The following is a 20235-nucleotide window of genomic DNA, read 5'->3' on the forward strand; positions in this document are numbered from 1 at the left end:
GGCTGAGCCCTTTGGTGCACTTGGGAAGAACACACAAAATCATGGCCAGAGAAGTCAGATAAAAGAGTGTTGGAGTGTCAGCATTGCCTGGGGAAAGAACAATTTCTTGTAGATCCCTGGAAATCAAAAGTGCTTTCCAGGAAGAAAAAACCTGTCCACTGAAAAGGAACACAATCATGCATGAATGGTAAGCAAATAAAATTAACTTTCAGATGTCGTCTTGGGTCATGTAGAAGTGTGTTCATCCTGTCTTCTCTGTGACTCAAAATACAATGGTCTTGTTGCAACATAACAGAAAATCTTGTATGTGACCTTTCCCAGGAGCTTTCAAACACATTATATCTATTCCTCTGATAACAAAATCCAATCCAGATATAAAGGAAAGATATTTTTAAAATTCGAATAATGTTGCTCTTGGCATTTTGTTCTTGGAGCCTTGGCCTTTCTCTCTTGAAGACTGGTAAAAGGCAGCAAAACCATATAGCAAGAGTGTGTGTATGAAAGAGTGAGTGGGATGGAGTAAGACCAAGATTGCTTAATATCAAGGAGGCATCAAGGACAGCTAAGGAAATCTCTGATCCCAAGTTCCCATCTCTTATTTTACATCTGAAGCTTTGTATTCCAGGTTGCTAGGGCTTGGGGCTATGTTTTACATAGATGTCCTTTCCTAGAAAAGTTAGAAGAACTTTCTGAGGAAGGAAGCAGTCACACTGGAGGACTTCTATCCTAGTGTACCACCAAATAGAAATACTAGTAACAGTTAAAGAGGTTTTCAACCTCATTTATATTGTATTGACAATTGGGATGAATTGATGTAACTGAGGTTTCAGACATTCTGTTCTGCTTAAACAATTTTTCAGTCATTTAAGCAGACTGGCTTAAAGTCAATCTAATGACACCTCTACCAGTTCCTAGGCATAAACCTGTCCTTGGTGACGACAGAAGTGAATCTCCTTCTCACATATGCTACTGAGAAGCACTACTGCAGTAAAGAGCTGCTCACTCCTGAGTCAATGGAGACAATCCTTGGCACTGGAAGAATAATCCATGAAGTCAAAGTTGCAGTTGAAGGCCAAGATGTTTCACTAAAAGCTCTGGAGAGATGCGATATGCCACTGAAATGCTGGGAAATGGCCATACAATAAAGGCACTGAAAGAGCAAAATTCAGTGTGGGTGTCTGAGGTACAGCTCTGCCTCACTTCCATATACCAAATATTTAGAGTTGGTGCCAAGCTGTCTCCTCTTAAATGCAGCTTCCCCTTGAGAGGTATTTTACTTATTTTTCCTCTCAGTTTATCATGCTTCATATTTGGGGAGTGAATCACTGACATCCAGCAAAGTACAATTTTTACTAGCATTGCCTGCATCTCAGATTGTCGTCTCAGGTTCACATGCTTCAGCAGGCACAAACATTTTCTAAGAGATAATTTTAGACTCTAAACACATCAGACAATAATCTGATGAGCTGTGCAAATAAAAGATAATAACATAGGGATAGGTAATGTGTATGCACATTCTTATTATTGTTTTTGTTTCAGGCTGGAACCCAAAATGTACAGAGAGAAACTGTGCTTTACGGGGAATAAACAGTTTGGAAAATCCACTCCACATCAACTTTCAAACTGATAAACCTTCAAATTACTGATCTTCTCTACATGCTATGGAGAGGGAGAAATGACTGATGATGTGATTATATGCCTTCTGGAGACTAGGGGACACATAGCCAGATTCAACCACAGATCATTTTGCATGAGACAGGTGCTTCTAAATCACTCATAGACCAGAGAGGGAGAGCATTTATGGAAACATGAAGTTAGGTGAACATTGAGCTCTCAGTGAGCCCACTTGCAGACCTGCAAGACCATAGAACAATGGATGCCCTTATAAATTAAATATTTAGCAGTAAGGGAGTCAAGCAGGTCACACAGAAGGAAGGTCCCACTCAGGTTTTTGAAGGTATGTTAAAGTCTTAGGGAAAGATGCTTGAGGCTAATCACTCCATCTGTGGGAGAGAGTATTGAAATGTACAGGAACAGGTACTGATTAAAATTTGGCAAAGAAGTAGAAAAGCCTCAGGAAGATAACAGAAAATTTCATCAGGATGAACTTGAATAAGAAAAATTTAATCAGAATAAACTTTAAAAAGGCCAAGAGTGCCAGATAACATTTCCAGACGTATTCCCTGTCACAGGCAAAGATAAGGTTCATTGTCTTGCACATGGGTGAGGAGACAAAACTACCCTACAATCTTCTGGAAGGAGAAGGCAACTCACTCTTTTAAAGAGAAAGTAAATCCGTATGTGGGTGAGTGTGAATTTCTGCAGCCTTCTGTTTGAGTTTCACAATTAAAATGAGCCTCAACTTAGAAGAAATACTATTCAAAGCTTGTTTTTAATGACTACTTGTCACAAATGCATAGGGCAGCTATATACCAAGTTCAAAAGCTCTCCCATATCCTAAAGGTCGAGTGGGCTCCCACAATACTTTAATTACATTGCAGTAAGCTATCTGGGTTCAGCAGGGCTGGAGCAAACCTGAGCTGATTACACATAGCTGCCTGGTTTTCCATTCCATCCCATGTTACTGATACAAGGTCTTCCATTGTCTAGGTAAAATTCTGCCTCCCATTATCCTAAACAATGATAGCTGTTTGTATGTGGAGCTTTCAGGACGGCACAGCACAAAGTGTCATCCTGTTATAATTCTGGGACACATAATGTTATCAACAGTCCTAAAACATGACTTAGAGCAAAAGCAGTAACACTCAGGGGATGGAGTACTCATGTGCAGGATTTTAGAGCAACTCCTTAGTTTGATCCAGTGTGATGATACTGACAAAATCATAGTGTCAATGCCATGGACTTGGCTGCTGAAACATGGTCATGCTAGAAAATTTCCTGGCACTTCCTGGCATGGCTCAGGAGTCAGCATGGGTAACAGCCCAAGTACCTCAGACCCTGCTCCAAGGGATGGGAGCATGCAACAAAGTGTTCCTGGCCAAGAAGGTGCCATAGATATTGAGAGTGCCCCAGCACTGCTCCTCTCTTGGGTATGGCTGTAGCAGTTTGGTCCTTCTTGAGGCCTCTACATCTCCCATGTAGAGGTGCAAAGTCTTCACTCTCAAGGAAGAAGAAAAGGGCTTAAAGACTTTTGGTTCATCTTAATGAGGTACAGACTTACTGAAAAAAATGAGTCTTTAGAAGTTTTGTGAGTGAGAAAACATTGTTTCCTGCCTGCTGTAGCCTCAAGTCATTATAGGATGAAAGTTGCATTTATGCTGTATTAGGTATGGGAGCAACACACTGATAAGAGATCTGTGCCTCTTCCGAGACAAAAATGTGCTGGCTTCAGTCCTGTAGACTTTAGCTGTTATGGTAGATCAAAAGCAACTTAAAGGAGGGCCAATGGCTTTCCAACAGAACAGACCAAACCTCCAGACCTTTCTTATTAGTCCTGCATTTCTTAGCCACTGAAGACCAAAGAGGCACCTGGACCATATTGTCACTACAGCTTGCTGGTGGAGAAGCAGCTTTCTACCAAGCCTAATGGGAGGCAAAATTTCACGTCTTTTCAGTGAAGCCATACTTAGATTTCGAGCATTTGCTTATTGCTCCATGTGCTGAAGTATGTGAAAGGACCAGATGCTCTTGGTAAACCAGGTTCCTGTTTTGAAAGAAAGTGGAAAGCACACAGCAAGACACAGATAGCTTATCTGTGTTTGTAAAAAAAAATATTTTTTTTCGTTTCTACTATATGAGCAATAGAAAACTATTTACAAGGCATACAAACTTCAGTTTATAGCTAGAAAGATGTTTCACTCTGTCTGTGTTGTCTCTGCAAGTGTCAAAACAGACTTGTATTTCATACCAATAAAACATGAATTTCATGCCAAGAACAGCAAGAAACAAAACAAAATGAAGATATTTCCTCAGAAAAGAAAAAAAATTCAACTCTTACAAATCTGTCTCTGATGCTGTAATTGGGCTAGTGGGAGCAAGCACCATGGGAACCCATAGAGCAGCATGCCTGTGCAGATCCATTCCCCCCCACCCTATAGTCTCCAAACTATACTGGGAGGGTGCTTCTTTCCCCTGATTAGTTCCTTACTTCTCAAGTGTTCCAGTTCATTTCAGAGGGCAAAGGGTGGCAAATTTAGCCCAGAGTGTGAAATCCAGAGTTATTGCTAGAGCTGGTTAATTTTTTTTTTCAGTGGAATGCTTTTTTTTCCATTAGAAAATGCCATTTTGTCTAACCAAAACTGCTCTCTGAGGCATGTTGATTTTCACAACCTTTTGTTTTGGGGAAAAAAATTGGGAAGAAGTATTATGAGAAGGTCAAAATATTCCATTTCAACATTTTTGGAAGGGAAGCTAAGGGGGGAGAAGTGTTTTTTTCCAAGCTACTTTTATTTTCAAACTGAAATTTGCTGTTTATCACAGAAATAAAAGTATCATGATACAATTATTTTTTTTTTTAATCATGGCAATTATTTTTTCTTCTGATATAGAGAAAAGTGTCAATTTCCTAGGGATCCATTGGGAATGGAAATTTCTTGTGCTTTCACAGCCTTAGCTAGGGCTACATTATATTCATGAATATTTTGGAGATACATTTCATCTAGCAATCTTTGCAACAAGTGCTTAGATAGTTATAGGATCCTAGTGATTTTCTCGGTTAAATGAAAACCAACATTCGTACCAACAACACTTGGCTTGAATAAATGTTCACAGATAGTGAACGATGAAGACATAAACCAGGCAAATGTGACAGCTGATTGTGATTTGTCATAGCATTCTTTTACACATTTTAACCAGTTAGAAAGATTTCATGCTTGTTAACTCTGAAATGAAGATAAGGAGTAGATCTTAACATTTTGAGAATTATTTCTAAATGTGGTCCTGCTTCAGCAAGAAAATTCAATTTATCTTTATGTTCATCTCAGTTAAATTAGAATGTACTCAATTAAACAAGGTGTAATTTTTCTTTAATGGTAATTAGATATTTTGTCTCATTTGTATTTCTTTATTGTGTTTATTTTATTTAATCATTTAATGTACTAATTCTGGGAAATCACACACAGCACATAGGCCTGCCACAATTGAATGAAAGGATTAAACATCGATTTTGTTACCTGTGCTTAGCTCTGAAATGACACCTTACAGATATCTCCTTACATTTATGCTTTTCTAGCTGTACTCAATATCTTGGCAAATAAAATAATCCAGAATTCTGTGCTACCTTACACCCCATTTGTATATACAAAAGGGTGTTGTAAAACTGAGGGATCAAAGATGTTAGAGCATATTGAGTATCTGAAACAGAGTAGCACTATTTGTTTGATTCTGTTAAATTTCTAAAAATATTTTTCCCTTTAATAAGAGTGGGGTGACTCAGAGAAATCTAGGAAATTGTCCTAGAGATGTATCAGCAGCACTGTGTGGGCAGAAGAGACACATCCAGCCCTCTGGGAGAGGAGGTGCTGACACCATGGGCAATGGCTTGCCCAGCGCAAGTCAACGAATTCCAGGCCTGGCAATTTAGTCCCCCAAAATCATGGGAGTGGCTGAAAAACTTCAGAGTCTTAAAAAATTATGATTGTCAGGTCCCTTTTTTATGAGTGTTTTGGTTTCATGTCCTGAGGACATGCTTGCAACCTTGAAGTCCAGAACCTCGATTCTTAAAGACAGGCTGAGATTTCCATTTACTCATCTAATGCCAACAGATGGGATTTTCATGTGGGAGGAAGGAACACTGGAAAACATCAAAGATACCCACTTCAACTCAACTGGAGCAGGACAGGGTCCTAAATACATCTATGTTATTTGGCCTCTCATTTTCATGTGTGTGCAATAAATAATAAGAAAACAGATAAAATTCAACATATGTGTATTGATGGGTCAGCTGGAATGTCCATGTGTTCATAAAAATTCTGCACAATTTATAGAGAGTTGATGTGTGTATGTGTGTGTTTTTTTGGAAACATTCACAGGATAAAACAATCAAATACCATAGTCATGGAAAACTCACTTCTTGACAGAATGAGTTGTGTTATGTTTTTTAAAGGGCATAATGTGAGGTTTTGTCTTCATAATACATTTATAGAGACAATAGCAACTACAGAAAAATGTTTTACTTGGAGCTTAGACACATACTCCCTGGCTCTTTCAGGTTGCTTTCAGCATCTTGCTGCTCATGCTGCAGTTACACCCTTATATTTCCTCTGTGTCAGGGTATTGGCACAAATTCCCCGTTCATATTTCCGTTTTGTGCCTACCTTAGAAAATCACTTCTTCACCCCTACTTAGCTAAGCTAGAATTTGAATGTGGACACTCTACAGAGGTGCAAGTGCAGTCCTAGCAAAGAGAAAGAGGTTCATATGAACTGCAGTTGCTTTGTCTGACAATTTCCTGGACTCTGGTGTTAGTTCTTGGTTGACCTCATCCAATTTTTTTTTTCTTTGCTTGTTTTTTATTTAGAATTATGTGCTAAAGTGACTGTTTTCCTCCCTTTTTTATATGGTCTATTGCCATTTGGATTCCCTAGAAAACAGAGAAAATTCTGGGCTCTTTTAGAAACTTTTTTAAAAAAATAATATTGCCTCTTTTGTCTCAACCATCAAATGCATGACTATCAAATGCACAGTCCAAGTGGGCTGCCTCAGTTAAATGGAGATGGCAATTGATGGCATCAATTGCTTGAGATGTTCTGACTTATTTACAAGGTATGTGTGTTTTGCTTTGTGTTTTGTTTTTGTTTTTTTTTTCCTTCTCTGAACAGAGCAGGGGTTAAAATAAAACCAGTTTAAAAAAGGAATCAGAATCATCTCAGAGGCTGTGCAGAGGTGCCTTTGATCAGATGCGGACAGGCTGCTCTGCAGGACTTGGAGGCAGCTGGAGCTCAGCCAGCTGAGCACCACAACATCTTCTGAGGGGTGGCACAGACAGGCTCAGGCTCTCCTCCCAGGCTGGCTCATGTGGAATGGCACCAGCCAAAGGCCACCAGGCTGCAGAGACACGCTCAGAATCTTCTGCCATTCAGGTTTCTTTTCCAGTCTACATTTTGCCCCAGACACCTTCTCAGAGATTTTCTCAGGACATGCTCAGGGTGCTGCTCTGACTGCGTCCTTGGTACATGTATCTCTCTGAAACTCTGCTCAGTTGCTCTGGCAAGCACTGGCACACACAGCTGCATCCATTTGTGCCTCTGCTTCATTTCCTAGTGATGTCTCTGAGCTGCAGTGAGACCAGGCTTGTGGGCAGTGCTCTTCCCTTCCTTTTCAAACGCAGATAAAAAGTTGTGATCAACAGCTCTATGTCCATGTGGAGGCGCATGATGAGTGTTGTCCCATGGGGCTATGTTTTGGGACCAGTGTTCTTTAATACCTGTATCAATGACATAGTGGGATCAAGGGCACCTTCAGCAGATGACACAAAGCTGAGTGTGCATACAACAGAAGGAAGGGATGACATCCAGGGGCACTTGGGCAGTTGTGAGAATTGGGCCCATGAGAACCTCATGAGGTTCAACAAGTCCATGTGCAAGGTGCTCCACCTGGTTGAGGTAATCCCAGATGTGAGTACAGACTGGGAAAAGAACTCTTGGAGAGCAGCCCTGGGGAGAAGGACTAGCATGTTTTTGTGGATGAGAGGCTGGACATGACCTGTTAGTGTGTGCTATCAACCCAGAAAGTCAACTGCACTCGCAGCTTTGCAGCCACAAAAGAAGCGATGCCAGCAGGTTGAGGGAAGTGTTGTCCCCCTCTACTCTGCTCTTGTGAAACCCCACCTGGAGTGTTGCACCCAGCTCTTCAGTCCCCAGCATAAGAAAGACATGGAACTGCTGGGAGCAAGCCTAGAGGAAGATGATGAGAAAGCTGGAGTATCTTTCCTTATGAAGACATGCTGAAAGAGTTGGGGTTCCTCATCCTGGAGAACAGAAGGCTCTGGGGAGACCTTAGAGCACCTTCTGATATCTGAAGGGGGGCTTCAAAGAAAGACGGAGATAGACTTTTTACATGGGCAGATAGAAACAGGACAAGAGAGAATAGTGTTAAATTAAGAAAACGGAGAGATTTAGATTAGATGATAGAAAGAAATTCTTCATTATGGGGGTGGTAAGGCACTGGCATAGGTTGTCCAGCACATCTTAGGATGCCCCATTCTTTGAAGTGTTCCCAGCCTGTCCCCAGGACAGGGATTTGAACAAGCTGGTCTAGTGGAAGGTGTCCCTGCCTATGGGAAGAGGTTTGGAGCTAGATGATCTCTAAGGTCTCTTCCAACCAGAACCATTCCATGGTTCTATGGTTGCCCTGTCCCTCAATAGGCCCCAATGGTAGAGTCATGTCCATACACTCACTTAATGAGGCCTGGTCAGCTGGCCTAGCAATAATAACTGGCACAGCCATAAAGCACCTTTTATTCCCCAAGTGCTTGCTGCTCCCAGATCATCACCTCGATCTCCTTTTACCAGATGCTCCTGACCTTAGTCCTGGGTCCTCTTCCCATGTTAACAGGGGTCTGTGTGAGATGAGCCATAGGGAATGCAGGTGGAGGACCACTGAAATGATGCCAGGACTCTACCAGCAGCCTAGTGGCAGGATCAGTGACACTAGGTGAAACTGAAGACAAGAACAAGAAGGAATATTGTCTTTACTTGGAACATTATGAGCAAAAAAATTGGCCTGTCTAAATGGGATTTATCCCACTGAAGAAAACAATGTACCTTTTTTGGACTGCTCATTTTCTTTGCAATTGTTATAGCCCATGGTGTAATTTAGTGCACAAATTCATGACCTTTAGAGAAGGTATCACTTCCAGTCTTCTGCACTGAGGTCTCCCTTCCCTGCTCATTCTCACATACAAGTCTTCTGCAAACAATGTGGCATGCAGCAGGAATCTTCTGTTTGACAGAGTTTTCCACAATTACATAAGTTTAGCCTGAGAGCTGATAGGGAGGTAGCTGCAAATGTGAGAGTGAGATTTACAGTAATATAATTAGATCACTTACAGTAAGAGGGAATGCTCTTTCCTGCGTTAGGTCGAATTGCCATAGGAGCCTCCCACTACTCCTCCTCTGAGTCATCTTTCCAGAGGCACTTCTGAGAGCCAGCCACCCTCAGGTGTTAAGCAGTATTTGTTTGTGCTGTGGGTGAAAAAATGTGTACACGCACACACAACCCCAACTTGATTAAGCAAACAAGGGTAAAGAAACCAGAGGGCTGTGGTTTCTTTGAATGTCTGTCTGTCTGCCTGGTGACAGAGCCAATGCTTGCAGTCTCAGCCACAATACCTTGACTCATCACACAGTCTAGAAGCAGTGCTCACCCCCAGGAGGGCAGAGCTGAGGTGCACACACACTCACACACACGGGAGAGCAGCAGGGAGAGCACTGCCAGCCTTATCAGCCCTTCTTGTGCCTCCTTTGCCATGCTGTGGTAAACCAGGAGCGCAGGATTTATCGCAGCGGCATAACCCACTGCCTTAACTTTTTCCAGGTTAAATAACTTTGAAAACACTGCTTTGGCCTAAGGATTGAAACACATGGTTTGGAGCAACCCAAAGTTCCCTTCCAGACTTTGCTTGGGCAAGTTGTTTATCTTTGGTGTACCAGCAATAGAGTAGTGTCTCTTGGTAGACAATAAATGATGGCTTGTATGCATATTTAACCTCATCTCCCTCCCAGGCATGTTGTGGCAATGGATGGATGTTTTTGAGGAGTTTTGTAAGCTGTCCATATAAAGAGTTATGAGCTTGTCGTGTGTAATTATTGCCCTTATCTTACACAATCATCCAGGTTTTGAAGGAGCTCTGTCTTCATACATACAAGGCAGGAAGGGCATACTACAACACCAACTTGCAGGAAGAAGCGAGAGAGAAGAGGTTTGCAACAACTCCAGGCAAGACTCAGTTCTTCTTCCAAGTGGACCTGGGTATGGGACTGGTGTGATTTTTTTAGTCTATATCACCTGTGTGAATAATAGGTACTGGGTAATCTACAAAAGCATGAAGCAGGGACCAGAAACCAAGACAGCTTTATTCCATCTGACTGTTACAGCCACTGGGCTACAAAGCCTCTGTTTCTGTTCTGCTTTAGTCCTGTTAGCTCCTCTTGGCAGTGTGGCACATCTTTAATTTGACCAGTGGAAAGCTCCCCATGCCTTACCAAAGGGATTTAGCACTGATGACGAAAGTAATCTGAAATTGTGGGTGAAATCCATAGAAATGGCCCAGGCTATTCACCTCTGAGTCAGAAAGAGAAAGAGACAGTCTCATAAGCAACACATGCCTGGCTTGAGCACAGCTGCATCCAGAGAACAAGACAACTTTTGAGGCAAGTGCTGCTCTGACATAACAGACTGACCTGAGTCATTACTTGGCTCAACCAAGCCTTCTGTTTTCAATTTGAAGATGAAGTTAGAGAACTACCTATAAGCAGTAGTGAGGACAGTCGGAGCAACTACAAACTATGACAACTGCCCTGTGAATAAAATTCTGAATAATCCTGGCATGGGTGGCCAAGGGAGGTTGTAGCAGACCTCTGGCTCCAAAGAGTGCTAACAGTTTCATAGCACCGAGACACATATGAGAAAGTGCCCAAACTCTAGATTTTTTTTTCAGTTCACATTAACGAGGTAAGAGAAAAGAAGTAATATTCTCTTTATTTTGTACGTAAAAGAGCCAGAGATCACAAGCAACTTTCTGAAGGTCATCCAAGAGCTTCTGACAGAAGGATGACCTGATTTGTGCCTTTTTCTTCTCCTTGGGATATCTGTCTTCGACTTCGTATACAAATGAACGGATTCCAAAGATCTAAGAAGCCCAGCAAAAGTGAACCTGTGGACTATAAACTCAAAAACAGAATGAGAGGGAGATAAAGTGCCCTGTGTGTGTGTGTGATGTGAAAGTACCTATAGAAGAAATGAGGATGTGAACTCCTATAGCTCAAAATAAGGAAGCAACACTGATGCTTTCTCTGGGAGTGGTAAAGTGGTTTTGCAGGGTTCATGTGTCAGCTTCTGTGTAAGTGAACTTCATCCCCTTCCTTCCCAGGTAAATTCCTACTGCACTTGACAAAATGTGCAGTCCAAAGAAAGAGGGGAAAATCCTTGTTACTGGCAGAGTCTTAAGCAGTCACGGGATGATTACGTGAAAAAGCCCTTATACAGCCCCTGTGGGACAACCATGTTAACAGTAAGCTTTTACTGTGGTTTTAATGGTTGGTCTTTCAGTAGATACACATGGCTTCATCCAAAAAGACTAGATTTTTTAGAATTATTTAGACTTAGGGGTCTCCCTAGGGGCTAAACCATCATCCCACCTTTATGATGGAGGCATACTTTCCTGATTTCTGGTTTAGAGCCTTGCTGCATGCTTGAGAGCAATGCTCCTTGCAATGAGAGTGTAATTCTGGTGTCCCATTTCAGAGGTTCCTGAGATCTTGCCCTGTCTATTCACAGGGAGCCATGTCAATTTACAGATGAAAAATCCTGAAATATTTCCTCTGAACACCTGAAAAGCAGTCTGAAGCCACTCTTCCTGAGGCTAATGGCAACATGAATCTTGCTTTCAGTAGGAAAAGGATTCATTTTAAGCAGGGCAGAATGAAATCAGGTGCAGTACGAAATAGTTAGACTTGGCAAGCAACCAATAGTCTTATGTGTGTAATTTCACCATTATTTTAAGAACAGGCTAAAGTCCTGTTGTCCTAAATATGGCAAAGTAGCTTGACAAGCAAGGGCATATTCAGATACAGAGTTAAATTAAGGATTTTGCCCTTCCCTGTTAAAGCAACTCAATATTAATGGAATACTCTTAGATTAATTTTATTGTATTGAGTTTAATTTATTTTGATTTATGTTTTTATTTTATTTTCCTTTCTTCAGATTTTACTCTCTCTCTACATGTTACCAGGGAACAGAAGGGGAAGAAAGAGCAAGAGTCTGGTGTGAAGCCATTTCAATCTGGCAGCCAAGTTTCCTTTGCTTCAGTCTTGGGTCATATCTCGAGCAAGGTTGTGTGCTGGTAACCAGTATTTTGAAAAGTTTTCATTTAATCTCAGACTTAAAAAAATCCCTCTGACACCTTGTCAAAAATGTTGAAAACCCCAGGCAATTCATATTGCTTAAGCACTGGAACATGTTATTAGGAAAAGCTATACCAATCACAATGTCAGCCCACATGCCAAAGGCTGGCTTTTCACTCAAGTCAGTGGTCTTGGTGGTAAAATCCAAGGCCAAGCTGAATGTTTTTTTCAGGGAATTCAAAAACAAGTGTGAGGACCTCACCTTGTGTGTTTTTCACTGTAGATGGCAGAGTCTGAGTGACATATTCTGTTATTTGCTGGGATGTACCATAGGAAGTAGGCTGCATTTTGTCTCCTTGATCACAGCAGGCTAAACAGTGGTTGTAGAGAAGGTCCAGTAGTTTTCAGAAGTCTATCCAACTTTAGGTGAGATGGGCTTGTTTTCTGAACTCTGACGAAGAGCAGCTGATCTTGTAGAAGGGGGATATGCAGAGTGAAACCACTACAAACACTGATCCTACCAGAAATAACCAGCCCTCCCTTCCCCTGGTTAGAAATGGAGAGTACAAAAATTCCAGTGATTCATTCTCTTATCTACCAGAATGGGGAGAAAAATCCCACCTAAATAAAAGTGAAATGTTTTACTCAGACCTGCGGCTTTACATGAAATTCTGTTAGCCTCTTAATTTGTGGAAGTTTGTAGAAGAAAATGAAGCCTGAAATTTCAAATTCAGTTCCCTCCTATGAATTCCTCTGAAGCACATGTGCTGTCAGGCTCTCCCTGACCAATTTGATCTCATGAGTTTCCCAATGATCTTCTCTGTAGAAGAGAAAAAACTTCAATGGTTCATCCTGTCTGGGTTTTTTTCTTGAGAAGAGACATTTCTGGCAGAGTGACAGGTCTTCCCCTTTATACCCTCAGCGGTCTGGCAGCAAGCAGCCAAGTTCCTCTTGTACTGAGAGTCCCGACCTCTTCTTTGTACCGTGGTGGTTACAAATAAAGAGAGAGAGAAAAGTGCCAATTTGCAAAAGGTATATAATTAGTTTTGAAAATTGATACATTGATTACAAAAGGGGAAGGGATAACCCGATCTGGTTTTTTTTTTATCTTTTCTGTCCCAGTAGTTATTGATCATTAGTTAAATTATAATATTAAAGTCCTGATGTTTCTAATCTGATTACAGTCATTCATCCCTTGTCCTTTCGATAGCTCAGTTCCTTCATTCATCAGTCTGAATTCAAATTGAATTGTTTTGTGCAAGGGAAAAGAAAGGGTCAAGTGAAGGTTCAAAGTGAATCACATCAATTCATGTGAGTGTGTGTAAAACAGATAATCACAAACCACTGATGCCAACACTGCTACTCATGGGATTTTATTTCAGATTATTTGTGTCCTGTGTTCTAAGTATTTCTCATCTTCACTTTTTGAGTGGGTTTTTTTGTTGATGAGAGGTCTGATCACACTGTAATTCATTAAGGAAAAGAAAGGGCTACAAGCATGTGATTTCATAATGCATCAGAAGGTTTGTGGCTATTATGCCAGAACTACAAAGCGAATGCTGTGCACTAGTTGGATGTGAATGCAGATGAAAACTGATTTAAACATATGTATGCAATGGGTAGACACTATTGTCAAACCATCAGAAGCTTCCTTAATGAGCCAGGACTTTTATGAGTCAAGAGAAAACACAATGCAGAGAGGCAAACTGAGAGCTGCAGCAGCTGACCCAGAGACCACATTTCAGACATAAAAAGTCAGAGTGATCAAGATGGCCAGTGAAGTTCCCAAGCAAACAGATGCTGTGGTAAAAGTACCTTAAATTCAGTGTTTGGTCTAGACATGAGTGAGAAGTGAGGAGGAGTGGGAACTAGATGTAGCAATTTTAAGGCACTATGTACTGTCATACCAGGTCAAACAGGTTCGGTAGTCCATTTTGTTCTTCTCATTGTGCATATTGAGGCCTTTTTAATACTTCTGATCAGCTGTCTTGTTCTTCTTCCTACATCAGCTGTCAGCTGGCTGGTGAAATGATGACTTAGTACACAAGAAAGGTGAATTTGTGGCTGTCAGTCACACAAAGTGCTCTTACCTCCTTTGAAGATGTGTAGTATTTGTACACCCAGGCCTCAAAGTTTCATATCCACCTGTAATGACAATTTCACCATAGGCAGTTTTTCAGGAGATTTTGTTGTATTTTATAATTCAGAACAAAAAGAAACAAACAGAAAAGAAAAGTTATATATATACATATATATATGTACACACACATCAGTCTTCACATGGTAAAAAAAGATTTCATTCAATTGACAGCTTATACATTGATGTCTGCAGGGGAAGAAACACGTGCAGTTACTTGGTAATCATTGCTTGACTGTTAGGTGGCCACTTGCTAAAACTCAGTCAGCACTGGAATTAATTGGCACACCTACTGGCAACCTCAGCAAAGAAGTCCAGGAGCAATAATAAAATATCCTCTAACTTCCCAGAACGGTTCCTCCAGGCTTGACTGACTTAAGTGCATGGACTAGTCTGCCTGAGCATATATGTAGTATTGTTTTCTCTCTCTTGTATATAGCTTAGAGACTTTGGGGTTAGCTTTTAAAAGCTCTGGTTTTCACTCATTTTTAGGTGTGTGCTGACCTGCAGGCTCTAAAGCTCTGATACAAGTCCCCAGACTCTTTACTGGAATTAAAGAGGGTCAACTCTGCATGCTTAACTAATAGCATTACTCCTTTGTTTACTAAATGACTCAGTAACTAGGTCTGTATCAAGAGACAGGCGTCTGCCCATTAAAATTTATTCAAGGAGATTTCATATTAATTACTCTTGAAATGCTTTTCACTCTCCATGGAACTGGTTTGATACTTCTAGGTCTGCTTAGCAAAATAAGTTAGGCAATGCCAAGCTCAAGGCCACGACGGCTGCCACGTTTCTGGCGGAGGGGAAAGATCAGCTCCCTGTAAGTCAAAGCCAAGCTTAGTCAGCTGTGCTGCTGTTCTACCCTTCTCCATCCAGCTCATCTGGGCAGGGAGCCAGCTCTCAGGGCTGAGCTAGGTAAAGACTAACTCTGAAAAGAAAAACAGTGAATTTCCAGCCAGCCAGCCTCGCTCCCTAGCCAGGCTCGCAGCGTGGCGGGGAGAGCAGAAGCTCACACCTGAGGCAGGACACTTGTAGGTCCTTATCAGGACCAGCTCCTCTCTGGATCTGGGCTTTCAGGGACGTGAAGGTCTGGGACAGAGGATACCATTACATAGGGTTTTGAAGATCTTAATTTTAGAGCAGAGACTGTATCCTCTGGGGCTCTGCCCTTCATTCCCCAGAGCCCTACTCTTGTTTCTGCTCTACATTTCAAATAGAAAAATACCATGCAGCCAGTCAGGATCAGCACAAAAGAAAATGTTTCTCTGGTTGCAAAGCTGCTCATGTGTTTGTTCCTCTTGCTTTCAGAAGTCCCCATCTCCAGCTGTGATGTGTTTTCTGCTATGAATCTAACAATTCTCAGCAGTCTTTGCTAAGGAAGTGGCACAAAAGCTTAATTTGTACAACACGTATGCATTTTGACCTAAGAGATGCCTGCAAGTTGGATGGGCTGGCCATAGAGAAACATAAGGAAACTTTCTCTATTTACATCCTCCATGAAAAACCAGGACACAAGAGCAGTTCTTCTGCCATAGGCCTGTTTTTTCTCAATGCCCTTCATGACACAGACCACTTTAAAGGAAGGCACTCTTTGTCAAATTTCTAGTAACACATCATGGATCAAGTTTAATTTTTTTTTTTCTGAACCAGAGTTACCAACACTAATTGAAACCTGACAATGTTGCCGAGGCCAAATTTCATGAGAACAACAAAGTTACTTAAATAAAAATAAAATGATTCATTCCCCACTCAGTGCACTGTCAGTTACTGGTACTCCCCACGCTTAATGCCTGAGGTAGCTAATGGCATTAACACATGAAAGAAATCATCAACATGCTTTTGACTCCCATTGGAATCCTTTATTAAAATAGCCCTGACACTTTTTTCTCTGTTTGTAGAGCTGGAATGCCAGCAGCCACACGACCAGTGCTCTGACCAACGGAGTGGTAATTCCCAGAAATGCAGAATTTGTTTAGACTGCTCCAGACAGCCACCTTGACCGGGTAACCTCTTCTGGGCTTTGCAATGCCAGATGGGTATCTGTTCTGGCAAGGAGCACGGCTCTCCCAGAGCTGCATTCAGCAGGCAAAAGGAAACAAAAACACCTCCTGTTTATGGCCATCTTGTGCAGCTGCACTGGAGACTTTTCCATTATTTTTCCTCCTGACCCCAGGTGCACATATTGGCGTAGCTTCTGTGCTCAGTGGCTGAGGAATCATCAAGGAAACCTATACTGGTGCTGGAGGGGCTCTCAGAGCTGACAAGCAGCCCACCAGCCATTAGAATAAAACATGCACAGAAAACGGGGAAAATACAGAGGCTGGTGGTAGTATTGTCTTCTGCAAAGTGGTGGTGACCTATTGTCAAAAACAGTTCCAGCAGCTGTGTCCTCCCACCTGAAGGAAAAGAATGGACAAGTTGTGAGCTTTCACCTTCCCCTACACTGTCCTTGTGCCATGTTGCTTGCTTTCCCTTCCTACCCTCCTCCCACCCTGCACCAGTCCTTTTCATCCCCAGAAATACATGTGTATGCTTGTGGGGATCAAGCCAGCTTTGCTGCAAGAAGCACTTTACCCCACTTATTCAAGTTGTGGATTCACCTCCAGACCATAGGCAAGTGGTCTTATCTAGCCCCTCATCAGAAGTGTTGAGAAAGGAAGAGAGCTTTAACCAGTACAGTTTACTTTGGAAAGATGCAGATGTTTGGATAAAAGGTTGTGGTCTTAAACAACAAAAGCATTCATTCCTATGCTCATCAGACAGAATTATTGTCTAAAATTGTAGCATGCATTTGTAAGTGCTGTCACATTAAACAAGTGATGCTACTAACATATCACCTGCCTAACTCTTGGATTACTCCATAGCATTTTACTTCTTCTAGAACTGTAGTTCCTGAGGCCCAATTATAGTGTTGGACAAGTATTTGAAATTAAAACAAGACAATCTATTGCCTGCAGAGCAAAAAACATTAATCCAAAGGCAGCTAAGAGAGTGATAAGAAACAACTAAGTCAGTGGAAGTGTGTCTAAATCCAGGACATAAATAGTCCAGCTCTCAGATGATCTGCTATTTTCAGACAGCTTCAAACTTCAAATCATTGCAAAATCTTACAATGGTGAATCTTCCCCATAACTCCTCTGTTGAACTAAAATCCCTAAGGATTTGTGGGAGAGATATATTTCAAAATTGCATTTTTTTGGGAGGTCTTGGGTGGAATAAAAAGTCACATTTCCTGCAGAGCAAAAGTTCAAAAAATTTTAATTTGCAACCACAGAAGCATTTTTTTTTTTAGTGTCTTGCAGCTACTTTGCAGAGATTTGTACAGTCCAGAAAATACTAGATACACATAGCATATGCAGTATACTAAAACTGTATTATAATAGTAATATTTGCTTTATATTTTCATGCATCTAGGCTAACACAATACTTCATCTCAAAAAAAACCACGGATTAATGCCATCATCTTTCTCTTCCTGTCATTCAACAGCAGTGAACTGGGCACACTAAGAAATGTATACCCTGAGTTGCTTCCCCTCAAATAATCCCTCTTCCTCTGTTTCCCTTCTGCCTGATATTTTCAGTGGCCTCTCTGTGGCTGTGCTGTGCTGCCCATGTCTTCCAGAGGCAGCTCAGAGTTGCCCCATAAGAAGAAGAGGTTCCTTCTATGGGGAAAGAATACTCAAATTTCTAGTGGTTCAAATAACTTATTTTAATTTTCAGCAATTGACACTAAACTTCAGCATACGAATCCCTCCTGTGGCCATGACTCCAGCACTCCAGCTTTTGGACACAAGAAAGTCTAATTTTGCTGTCTGTCTGTGGTTTATGCTTTCTGTATAGCGGTGAGGAACATTTTGCCTACACAAAAGCCTGGTCTGGCTGGACTTTCAGCATTATTTATAAGGGGATTTGTCTGGAGCATGGGGCAGTATCTAAGTTCAGCACTGTTCTGGTTTATAAACTTGACTTCTTTTACACTAATACCCAGCTTCACCAATCCTTGAGGGTCTTCATGCTCAGTTTTGGCCACGCTGTGCCCTCATGAGAGTGGCTGGACATGGGCAAATGACAGAGACACGTGTCACTCACCCTTCTACAGACCATTTCTTTTGCATTATTTTTTGTTTGACCTGGTTTTGAATTTTACCAGGTTGCATGGACAGTGCCTAGGTACTCTTAATTAGCTGTGAAGTAATTAGCCACTCATTTGGGATATTAAGCAATCATAGCCTGCGCTATTTTTTGTGCATGTGAGCCTGGCTGGGGTGGGCTTGTCTCAGCACACATTTATTACTGCAGTTGCCATGGCTAGCAGCAAGCATAGAAGACTTTGTCTTATTTTTCCTTCAGTCATTGAGATAAAGCAAGTGGTTGAACCCAGGGCTCCACATGTGAAGAAAATTAGAATGCCCACCTACCTCAGAGATAAATCTCTTGATAAATCTCCTTGGTGAGGAGGTGGGGTCTCCAGCTGCAGACCAGAGTCTGAGCTCATTGCTACTTCAGGTTTGGCCCACATCACCTCTGATGCACTCTGGACACTACACACCAAGATCAGCAAGAACCACTCTCCTGCCATGGCCTGTGGCTCCAGCTAGCTCCCAGCTCTGTTCTTGTGCTTTTGCTTACTCACCCTTCTGTCCTCTACATGGGAAAGTTGTGCCCTTCCTGGGGTTGCTTGCACAGGGCTGTGCTAAGCCATGCGTGGCCCCATTCCGCACACACTGCTCCCAGCCCAGTGACACCTAATGTACAAAGTCAAAGTGTGGTTTTGGTTTTGGACATGCAAAGCACAGCTGCTCGAGTCTAGCCAAAACCACCTTTGCCTCTGCCTGCTTTAGCCTCCACTTTCATCTTGGCGTTCAAAAGCGTGTTCGTTCTGGGATTTATTTAGAGACGTGCTATTGGACTAAAAAAGGCACAAAAGACCTCTCACTTTCTTACTGGAGTATTAGCAGAATAACAACTGTAAGCAGTCCAAAATGTTCTTCTTGTCCTTTTCTTCTCTCCTGTCATAAGTGTTACTATTGCTGGTGGTTGTTGTTTATTAACCCCGCAAGCCTCAATTACAAAGTCTTGAGGAAAAAAGCTCTACAGTTGTGAAATTTCCAGAGCTGGCATTGTGTCCTTCTTGCCCACAGCACGTAGTGTTGTTGCTTAACAATCAACCTAAATACTCCTTGTCCCTTCGCTGCTGAATACATTACGCCCATCTGACGCCTTGTCTCCCAGACCAGCTGGGAAGTTTAATTAACTCTATACTTAGGCAAATCATTGCAAAAAAATCAGGAAGGATGAGCTTAGGTGGACATGGTGCTACCTCTGAGATTACTGTTGATCTGCTGAGGGCAACATCCGCTGGGTGACACTCAGTGTCTCCTCTTCCATGGATAAGTAGGTGCTCGAGACTGATGGGTGGTGGCTCTTTGTGAAACTTAATTCCAGTGATTTATGGAAACAGTGAAACATCAGAAACCTTGCTGTGAATGTCCACCTTTCTCTTTCAAATTTGAGTGGTCCCATAGCGGGCTCTGCTGGTAGTACTGTACTGGCAGTGCCAAAAATGGAGCCTCTAAAAAAGGAATTCCAAACCCCAAAAACCTGAGATATAGATATATTGATTTAGATATATATATTCCTCATTCCTTTGTCACTTTTCTATTCACCAAAAAGGAAAAAAAAAATAAAATTATGCAACTTAGTCTTTGTTTAGCAATGCACTTAATCCCCATAAAAGAAACAAATGATTCATTACAGCTCAATGCCTTAGCTCCTGGACGAATGGTCTTCAAATTAGGGATGGGTAATTGCTAAAAGGCTAAATAACTGAGCATTTTTGAGAATAAACAGCCTTCTGAGAGACATGAAATATTGCTTTCCAGATTTTCCACCACCAGACCTTGGAAAACACATGCGATCTCTTGCAAAGCTGCTGACATGGTGCTGTTATGATCAGGGTCTGAGTAGATATAAGTGGAAAATCCATACTTGCTCACAGGAAACAAATGCAGATTCCTCATATGGAATATGAGTTGAATGGAAATTGTCTTTCAGCCTCTAATTAAAAAAAAA

The 20235-nt window shown here is 41.7% G+C and overlaps 1 long non-coding RNA gene across 1 annotated transcript in view; it reads left to right on the top strand.

The window, feature by feature from the left end:
- LOC107201208 overlaps nt 1-20235 on the top strand; it is an 83239-nt gene that overhangs the window by 61359 nt on the left and 1645 nt on the right. The window lies entirely within an intron of this gene.

Source organism: Parus major, chromosome 3 (genome assembly GCF_001522545.3).
Source record: "Parus major isolate Abel chromosome 3, Parus_major1.1, whole genome shotgun sequence".
NCBI classification, from domain to species: Eukaryota; Metazoa; Chordata; class Aves; order Passeriformes; family Paridae; genus Parus; species Parus major.